Consider the following 8,305-nt stretch of genomic DNA (forward strand, 5'->3'; position numbering starts at 1 on the left):
TAATCCTAAGCTCTTAGGCATCTCAAATGATCATTTTAAAAACATGTCAAAATCACCTCAAAAACTACCTAAATGGTCAATTACATATATGCACTACCTTGCCTAAATATAACATGCATACTATTTATCAAGTTCACCTATTAAGTACCAATCTACCAATACACAATTAAAGCATTCTCATAGCAACCATAAATCATAAAAGATGAGGTTAGCCACACATATATATACATACCAACATATACCAAATCAAGCCACATTAAATGGCTAGTTACATAACAAAACATATAGGCTTCCATTAGCCAGTTGACCTATACATACCATATAACCAAAACACATTAAGTCCAAAAGTACCAAAATGAGAGCTTGATGGTGCGATGCAATCTCCGACAACTTCCAAGCCGAGCGAGCTTCCGAATCACTATAAAACTCAAAAAAATAAAGCAGAGTAAGCAATTAAGCTTTGTAAGTTCGTATAGCATAAAACTCAACTTACTATTTAATCTCAATTTAAGTAATTAAACATAGTATAATGCAACTCAATTTGATCCACAAGCCTAACATATATTTATTCACAAAGTTAGATATGAAATCACAATTTCATAGATTCAATTCTCACATGAGTCACTTACATACCTGTCCTAGTTCATATTGAATTCACATACTCTCGTAACATCACTGTACCCGTTGAACCATTTGGAATAATATCAGATACTCGGGTATCTCCACATTACGTGCCAAAACATGATCGAAACCATCTCTATTTCATATCTCATATAAATGCTCACTCTCGAGCTATCACTGGGTCTGCTCACACTGGCTGATGATTGAGACGTAGCTACACGGTGCTACTCATACAAGCTGACGAGTAACCGCAACACATGCCGAAAAACTCAGCCACCGTGTAGAACATACGAAACCAGTACCCAAAACACAGTCACCCTTAATGACATGTCATTTGTATCCTATCTATTCCTAAGGTTCAAACGGGATCCAAACAATTGTCAATATCTCGCTGAGAATTTTTGTAGTTTCATATCATCTCAATTATGTTAATTAAACATGTAACCACAAATAATTTAAAGCTTATTAATATATGAACTTACCTCGAATTAATACAGAGAAAATTGACCAATCAATCTACTACTTTGTTTTTCCCCGATCTAATTTTGAACGTAGCTTTTCTTGATCTATATAATCAAATTTAACCACTTTAATATTTATTCTATTCAATTCAATCCAATTTCATATTATGAAAAAATTACCATTTTGCCTCTAAACATTTGACTACTTTACAATTTAATCCCTAGCTAATAAAAATGCAAATTCATGCAATTTAATCCACACCCATGCTAGCCGAATTCTATATAGACCCATAGAAGCCCATAAATTTGATTATTTCACACATTTATCACATAATTTTCAAATTTTACAAATTAATCCCTATTTAACATTTTTAACCAAAATCACTTTACAAAACTTGTTTATCTAACAACAACTATTCATTTTCTATCATCAAACATCAAAACACTACACATTCATCAATGGTAAAACCCTAATACTTTAACAGTTTCACAATTTAATCCCTGGGTTGGCTAGATTAAGCTATAACGACTCCAAAAACTTATAAATCATTAAAAATGGGACCGAAATTCTCTTACATGCATTGGAAAACCCTAGCCGAATACACAAGCTCCTTCCATGGAGTTTTCTACCCTTATATTCGATGAAAAAAGATGAACCAACAAGATGACATTTTTGTTTCATTATTTTACTTAGTTTGTTTATTAAATTACAACTTTAACCTTAATTATTAACCTTTAAAACCATTAAATAAGTGTCCATATTTGTCCATTAATAATACTAGTGGTATAATTACCATTTAAGGACTCATAATTCAAGGTTCTATAGCCATTTAATACCTTTAGCTACTAGAACTCTACTTTCTCACCTTTTATAATTTAGTCCTTTTTATCGAATTAAATATCTAAACGGTAAAATTTCTTAACGAAATTTTTATATGACTCTATTAACATGTTGTAGACATTAAAATAATAATAAAATAAATATTTTGACTTTGGATTTGTTGTCCCAAAACCATTATTCTGATCTCACTAAAAACAGGTTGTTACAAATCCATACCCAAAATCATATCAAACTCACCAAACGGCATTATCAACAAATCAACAGAGAAGGTTATATTCTATATCATTAGCAGACATCTCCTACACACCTGATCCACTAACACAGATTGTCTCAATGGACTAGACACCACTATTGATACTCTAGACGTCTCAAATTATAAACTTCCCAACTCAACCAATTTAGTATTAACATATGAAAGTGAAGATTCTGGATCTATCAAAGCATAAACAGGTTCTGAATGTAATAAAAATATACCTATAACCACATCATTACCATCACCATCTCACGAGTCCGCACATCATAAGCTTGAGCTGACGTTTTAGCCTTCTATTGTTGAGCAACAGTATCATTTCCTTTTTTAGCACCACTTCTCGAAAATGAACCACTTTGACTCGATCCGCGACCTCTAGAAGCAGGCATAGATCTCTGAGAAGTAACAGGTGTAGCATTCATTCTTCGGACAATCTCTAACAAAATATTCTGTAGATCCACAGTGAAAACAGTCTCAAGTTAATTACCAACATTAACCACAATGTTTTTTCCCACAATGTTCATAATTCAGAATTTCAGTATCTCGAGATGAACCTCACACACTACTCGTAGACACATTCGATTGTCTATCACGATTTCTATCAATTCTATCTAATTTAAAATTTGATCTTCAGCTACCATAGAATTCTTTTGATCTCTTCAGTGTTGGGTTTGAACTAGCAGGCCTAGGGCGCTTTCTAACAGTATGAATATTCTCAGTCTTTTTATCAAAACCCAGAACTTTCTCTACCATTCTTGCCCGTTCAACTAAATATGCAAACTCAGTAATTCTGTGTGATACCAACTGTACTCATAACTCATCGCGTAAACCACGCAGAAATTGTTTGCACCTATCAATTTCAGTCAGCACAAACTCAACAGCATACCTATTAAGTCACGAAAACTTTCGGTCATAATCAACCACGGACATTTCACCTTGTTTCAGCATTAAAAACTCTTATTTTCTATCTTTAATATACAATTTACCCACATATTTCTTTTGAAATCCCTTTTGGAAAAATTCCCAATTTATCTGATCTGCGGGTACATGATGTGTCACTAACTACCACCAAGTATATGTTTCCCCTTGCAGTAGAGAAACAAAACATATTAAACTTTCACGTGGATTGTATTCAAGTTGTTACAAGATACGTTTAGTAGATTCAATTTCAGCTGCAGAAGAATCAACTTCTTTCGACCCCAAGAATTCTGTGGCACCATATTTATGCAATTCTTTTATCAAAGCTCGACGAATAGTAGGGGCAGATATCGTAGTGGATATAGTTCTGCCACTCATTGAAGAGCATCAACAATAGCTCTAAGTAACTGTGAATCATCTTTTTCCTCAATATTACCTCGTTCAACATTAGCTTGTTGAGTACTAACTGGACTAACACTCGGTGTTGCCGATTCAGTTTCATCTAAATCATTGGAAACATCATCTCCGATATACATCTCTTGATGAACATCATCATTATAATCATTTGACATTTTCAATTATAAAACAAAAACAAATATATATATCAACATCCAAATCCCGACTCAACTCGACTCAATTATGACATGTAGTTCTAGACTCAATTCTAAGCTTGATTTAGTCTGAGAATTGGCTAAACTTGCAAAGCTTTGATACCACTAAATGTAACACCCTTAACCCACATCCTTCGTCAGAATAGGGTTTCAAAGTATTACTGAAACTTATCGGTCAAACAAACATGAATTACTAACATTTCTTATCCTATTATATTCAGGTCAAAAACCAATTAAACTCATACATACTGTCCCTTATTTGAGCCATCGAGGCCTAAAATATGCGTTATAAACAAATCGGGACTAATTCAGAAACTCAAAATTTTTTGAAAAATATTAAAATTTTCAAAGCTGCAGGGTTCATAGGGTCGTGTGGTCAGGCCATGTGACTCACACGGTCAGGAGACACGCCCATGTCCCAAGCCGTCCAAGTATTTGAAATAGAGACACATGGCCATGTACCAGCTCATGTCTATACCTGTGTAATTCTTTGATTTGGGTCACACGGCCAAGACACATGCCCAAAACATGTTACTTGAATCAAAATGTTCATAATCAAATCATACTAATCAAAATGTTCGTCTCATATTCAAACTTATAATAAATTCCACACAGAAACATGTTACCAGAATAACTACTGGCTGAAAAATGTTTTGATACCTACCAAATACGACTGGGGATGACACATTGTCCCAAGTCATGCTTAGATTTTTGGAGAGGGTTGCTGGGCACCATTTTGGTTTTAGGAGCCGTGGGTTGGTAGCTGAACGACTTCGATACAATGGCACTAAGTTGTTTAGACGTGTCACTGAAGTCACCACAGAGAGAATTATAAATGACATCGACTGCACCTCTGAGCAAAAATTCAAGGTGCAGTATCTCTACTTCATGATAAAGCGTATCAGCGGTGAATAACAATTGAGGCCGGCCCTCAGTCGGATCAGATTACTTGGGATCAGTTAAAGAGCACCTTCCAAAGTAAATATTTGGAGGCGAGTTATGTGGATGCTCATAGATGTGAGTTTATGAACCTTACCCAGGGGATAGGACTGTAGCTAAATTTCTGAGACTAAGCGATTATGCTCGTGGGATGGTGCCAATTGAGTATGAGAAGTATAAATACTTGTGGGATGGTATCAATTGAGTATGAGAAGTTTATTTGCTTTGAGGAAGGACTAAGGGATAGTTTGAGGGTTCTGATAGCTCCAGAGCGAGCGGGAATTCGTCGTTTTAGTAGACAATGAGAAGATCGCTGAGGAGGTTAAGTGTGTTGAGCGCAAGAATTGAGAGCGTGAGAGGGGTAAGAATAAGTGAGATTCAGAGCCCTCTAGTTCTACTTAGATACCTAAGAAACGAGCTAGATCTGATGGGCCTTTGAGGATTGAGGTTCAAGTTGCTCCTACTATGACTCAGCCATGTGGAGATTGTGGTAGACATGATCTGGGCGAATGTTGGAGGAGGTTAGGAATGTGTTTACGATATGGTTCGATGGAGAACCATATCCAGGATTGCCTATAACGTTCAAGCTCTAGCTTCGAGATTTGTTCAGCCTCAGAGGGCAGTTCAGTAGCTGCCTAGGGGTGGTTGTCCGGCCAGGGATGGTAATGGTATATACAGAGGTCAAAGAGCATCGGGTAGAGGTCCTAATCAGACTGAGGCGAGGTTGCCTACGTTGATTTATACTACTAGATGTCGTGAGGATAGAGATGTCGTTGATATTATTATCGATACGTTCTTTATTCATGCTGCCTATTATTTTGCATTGATAGATATAGGGTCAACATATTCCTATGTAGTTAGCTCTATTTTTGTCAACTTTGGGATTTCTTTTGAGAGCACCTCCGGAGAGATTATTGTTCTTAGTTAGTTGGGTCAATCAATTTGGGTTAGTAGATTGTATAGGAATGTACCGTTGGAGATACAAGGGATTGTGTTTCTAGCTAATCTGATGGAGCTACTAAGAGGGTAGCTCTAAGATCAGAGAGTGATGTGGAGGTGGTTATGATCAGCGAGCATTAGGATTACTTATCCAATATGATTTTCGCTCTTGTGGTCAAAAAGTTGGTTCGTAAATGGTGTAAAACTTATCTAGCTTTTTTGAATGACTCAACTTCTGTGGGTTCATCTACTGAAGATATTCAAATAGTTAAGGAGTTTGCCTCTGATTCGGGAGGTCGTGTTTGGTATTGAGCTTAAACTGAGTACAGCTTCGGTGTCCATCGCTCCTTACCATATGACACCGAAGGAACTGATGGAGTTATAGGCTTCTCCTCAGGAACTCCTTAATCGAGGGTTTATCCGTCCTAGTGTGTCTCCTTGGGGGCACCCATTTTATTTGTAAAGAAGAATGATGGTACCATGATAATGTAATAGCCCGTTTTTAGTGAAATCGGAACAGTAGTTTTGAGACCACAAATTCGAAGTCGAAAGAAAATTTATTTTAATATTATTTTATGGTCTACAGTATGGTAGAAATATCGTATGAAAATTTCGTTAAGAAATTTTACCGTTTACATGCCTAGCATGATAAAAAGAGCCAAATTGCATAAAATGCAAAAGTTGAATTCTTGTAGCTAAAGATATCAAATAGCTATGGAATTTCAAATTGGAGGTCCTTATGTGGCAAATAAACCATTTAGAGGAGTTAGTAGATAAGGATGATTATTCGTCATTGGAATTTAGAAAATTATTAAGGTTAATTTTAGAAAGTAAATGATAAAATGATGATAAATAAATAAAATAAAACAAATTTTTCTCATTTTCATCATTGTTCCTAAAATAAAACATGAAAACCCTAGCCATGGAAGCTTGAAGATAGACAAGCTTATTTTGCTTAATTAGGTTAGTATTCTTGTCTTGTTTTTAATGATTTTTCTGTTTCCGAGATTGTAACAGCTTAATCTAGCTATCTTAAGGATTAATTTGCAAAACTGATAAAGTATTAAGGTTTTCTATGGATTAGTATAGTTGAATTTTGAAGTTTTATGGTAGAAAATGAAAGGTTGTTGTTAGATAAACAACTTTTGTAAAGAGAATTTTGATGAAATTATTATTTAGGGACTAACTAAAAAGATAAAAAATTTATGGAAAAATTCTAAATTTTTTGAAAAATATAGGTTGCTATTGATATGTATAAAAATCAGTTAGACTTGAAATAAGGAATGTATGAATTTCATTTTCCAAGCCAAGGGACTAAATCGTAATTAACTAAAAGTATAAGGGAAAAATAGTAATTTTGTCAAAGATGTGTATTGGATTGAATTGAATATGAATTGTATTAAATTGAGTTAAATTCATTCGTATATATTCGAATAGACCTAGTACGGAATTGGATCGAGGAAAAGAAAAAAATATCAGATCAGTAGCTTACAAATCTACATATACTTGTCGAAGTAAGTTCGTGTAACTAATTTGTATATTTGTATGATTTGAATTGAATATTGTTGTGTGTCTCATTTGTATAAATTGCCATGTATATTATTGATCACATATCCGACTAATACAGAATCTCGTTTGAACCTTAGAAATTTGATAGATAAAAATGACATGTCATTAGGGTTCCCGGATTGGTTGTGGTCCTGCATGTGTTGCGGACACACCACATCTCTCATGAGCATCTCGATATTTGGCTCTCACGAGTTTCCTGATTAATGGCTCTTTTGAGCTTCCCGATTTATGGCTCGCATAAGCTTCCCAATATACAGCTCGATTGAACTTCCCATTATACAGCTCACATGAGCTTCCCGTTTACATGCTCGTATGAGCATTCCTGAATATGAATTGATGAATTGCAGTTTTGTACACTTTGTTTGTACTTTTCATGCATCCAACGATATTTTAAATGGTTCAACGGACACAATTCTGTTACGAGATTATATAAGAATGATATGAACTGTTATTGGAAATGATATTACATGATATATATTGAAACTTGAAATGGAATGATACATGTATATAGAACTTGCTTGGTGATTATGTTCACTCATATTTATGGAATATTATATGAGATTCACATGGCTAAAATGTTGAGGATATGTGTATAAGCTTTTGGCTAAATTGGTTTGCATATGTTATGAATGCTTACTTTAAATGTGAATAAATGGTAAGTTAAATTCTATGTTATACAAACTTACTAAGCTTAAATTCTTACTCTATCTTATTTTCTATGTTTTATTGTAACTCAGAAGCTCGATTTGGTTGGAAGTTGGTCAGAGCTACTTCACACTATCCATCAGCCTTTTCGGTACATATAGTAAACTAATTTTGGTTATAATGGCATGTATAAGTTAATTTGGCCAATCTTTGCATATAAACATTTTGAGGAGTCATTTGTATGGCTTGTATTTGGTATATATATATATGGCCTTGTCATGTTTGATATGTGTTTATATGGTTGAATGATGGTGAAATTATAGGCATGTTGATGATTGGTTTCAAATTGAATGTTTAGTATAAATTTGCATATATGGGTATTTGGTCAATTTGGTAAGTATGGATTCTTGGATATATGTGGTGTTATGTCATGTATAAAATTTGATTTTGGCTTGGTTGAATACCTTGATATAGATTGTTGATGTCTAAAAATGTTTGGTTAGGTTGTTGG

Source organism: Gossypium hirsutum, chromosome A08, assembly GCF_007990345.1.
Source record: "Gossypium hirsutum isolate 1008001.06 chromosome A08, Gossypium_hirsutum_v2.1, whole genome shotgun sequence".
Lineage (NCBI taxonomy): Eukaryota > Viridiplantae > Streptophyta > Magnoliopsida > Malvales > Malvaceae > Gossypium > Gossypium hirsutum.